This window comes from Lactuca sativa, chromosome 7 (genome assembly GCF_002870075.4).
Source record: "Lactuca sativa cultivar Salinas chromosome 7, Lsat_Salinas_v11, whole genome shotgun sequence".
NCBI classification, from domain to species: Eukaryota; Viridiplantae; Streptophyta; class Magnoliopsida; order Asterales; family Asteraceae; genus Lactuca; species Lactuca sativa.
The window spans coordinates 22,577,239-22,580,393 of NC_056629.2; positions in this window are offsets into that span (position 1 = coordinate 22,577,239).

Genomic DNA, 3,155 nt, shown 5'->3' on the forward strand with positions numbered 1-3,155 from the left:
ATGTGATCGAAATCCATTTCTTCACGATTAGATTCCGCTCACTTCTTCCCTTAAGCTTCCTTTCTTTTCTTTGATCCTACAAAACATAGAAATGCAATCTTATCACATCATGTATTAAGAATCTAGAATAGGAACTTAAAAGAGTTAGTTAATGGAATTTACCTAAAGTAGAGCCATACGTTTTGACTCTCCCATCTCTTAGATCTCTTAGGTAAATAGGGCAGCTTCGTCTCCAATGCCCCTTCTCTTGGCAATAAAATCAAATTGACTCTTTTAGAACAGCACACAAAACTACTTCTGACTTTGCCTTTCTCTTATGATCAAACGTTTCGATCATGGCATGCCTTTAGTTGCCATTGCCTATATCCATAGAGGTCTGGAAGGCAGATCCACCAATCAACTTTGCTTTTCCAGTGCGCCAAATCATTGCTGATTCAGCAGCAATAAGCATATAGGTGAGATCGATGAGGGTTACGTCATGGTTCATCATATAATACTCTCTTATGAACTCACTATATGAGTTAGGAAGTGACTGAAGAACCCAGTCAACAGCCAGCTCCTCAAAGACAATAGACCCCAACATTCTTCACTTATCAATGTGTGACTTCATCTCTAGGATGTGTGCACACACTGACTTTCCTTCTTCATGTTTACTTGTCAAAAGGGCTTGAGTGAGTTTGAACTTTTCAATCTTTTGAACTTGTGGGTTAAGGAGAATAATAGGAGGAGGTGGAGGAAGTGAAGCATGATCTCGTGTTCCTCGATCAAATCGTGGAATATCATCTTCATGTGAAAAACTTGTTCCACGGGATTTGGGAAGACCATAGTTGTCATACTTTGACATCTACAAAACAGGAGAAAAATTAAATTCAAGTTAGTTGATTGATTGAGTCCTTATTAAATCACCCAAATTAGATATTAAGGCTAGGACCCAACACAATACTCTACAACCTAGAAAAAGGATGACGTAATCTAGTTGCAGAATATTTGAAGGTAAGTGAATGACGATTCACTAATTTCCACCATGAAAAACGAAAAAGAAATTTAAGTTTTAAATCTATTGAAAATACCTAGATCTTTTTAGATTCATTGAACTTTTCAATGGCATGTTTAAATCTCGATATGCCCCTCTAGTTTGTGACTGGGATACCGAGGATCACAAAGCGGGTGTGAATAACCATGCAAACTTACATGGTGCCCCCACATGTTACAGTCACCTATTCGATGTGTCAGTTAACCACACACGCTCCACCGAACTATGAAAAACATTGAGTCACCCTTTGCTACCTTTACTTAGAACCATTTAGTGTGCCAGTTAACCACACACGCTCCACTAACGTCTTCGCAAGGGTACAAAGTGTAATTTCATGGAATTGCATCAATTCACTTTTGCCTAAAGTAACTAAGATTAGGAATTTGAAAAGCATTTAGTTACTTTTGTACTTCATTATACTTATAATGGAAGGTTTCTGTCTTATCCTACCTGTTCGGCTAACAACCCTCCACTAGTCAAGAGTGCGGTGGGTAAGAGTGGATACCCATTCAATCGCCATTTTATAGGCAATTTCCTTAAACACCCCTTATAGACCAGCTTCGTGAATGAGGCCTACTAACGGTAAGACTGACTTTTACTCATACATACATATATATATATATATATATATATATATATATATATATATATATATATATATATATAATATTAGATTTTTAATGTTATATATAGTATAGGGTGTATTTTACACTTTTAAAATACTGGGTGGTCAAATTTAACAATTATACTTTTAATTTAATTAAATTGTAAACCAAAACTTTATGGATTTATTAAACATCTTTTAATTACACACTTTAATTAATTAATAAAACCATAAGGGTGTGATTTGAACTTTTCAAAACAATACTAGGGTTTTAGAATTTAACATTTCTAAATTAAACTTTTAATCAACTTTTAAATTCCAAAACTTGAGGGCAAGTTTTGAAACATTTCAAAACATTTGGTTTTAACTTAGTTAAATTTCAAAACCAAAACCTTTAAGTTCTAATTTAAACTATAAAACCTAAAGGGATTAATTTGAAACTTTTCCAAACTTTGTCAAGAATATTCTAGATCACATAATTCAAATAAGGCAATTAACAATTAATTGGTGGTTATCTAGTTAGATCTAGTTCAAATTCTTGCAAGATAATGATCAAATAATTCATATAATTTAAAATTTATCAAATAAGGTAACAATTATCTAATTAAATGACCAAAATCTTTTATTTTGACAAAGATAAACATAAGGAATCAATAAAATTCGAATTTTATTAATTTAAACAATTATGACAATTATCCTAAGTCAAAATAGGTAAAAATCCCGAAAAACCGCCTGTCTGACAGCTAAACTCGCCGAGTCCCCTTATGCACTCGCCGAGTTCACCCTACTCGCCGAGTCCACATTGGAACTCGACGAGTTTGTCAGGCAGATGGCCAAAAACTCAATCTTGCAACATGAATGAATGTACTAGGCATCAATATAATAGAAACCAATCAAGGCTCTGATACCACTGATGGGTTTTAGTCATAAGAACATCCTATGTGCTCATGTAACCCTAATGCTTGGATCTAGGTTTCTCTATTGTACATGCAATTCATCCAAGACTTTAAACCCTAGTTCTAGCATACAATTAATCGTATTAACATGTGAAAGGGTTTTTAGATCTTACCTTGATTGTTATGTAGCAATAACAATCTCAAATCCTCCTTTTAATGACTTTAGAAAGCTTAGAGTCACAATTGTCACTCCTTTAATGGTTCACAAACACCAAGAGCAAGAGGATGAAGAATAAGGAGAGAGGTGGCTGCCCAAAACGTGTAGAAACCCTAGTGGAACTCTTAGCCACGTTTTTTGGGCTTAAGGGAACTATATATACATGTAGACTATTAGGGTTTTCAACTAGGAAACCCTAATTTGACTGCTTAAGCCCTAAGCAGCCCATGGACCCTTTTAGAATATCCCTTGGACGATTTCTAATGGGTTTCCCCATAGAATTCGTCCAACCTATTATTCCAAGGTAATCCATAGCCCAAATGCAATTATCTTATAATTACAGTTCCAGTCCCTTAAGTTTAATTAATCTCTTTTAGCCACAAAATTAATTATAAATTAATTCTT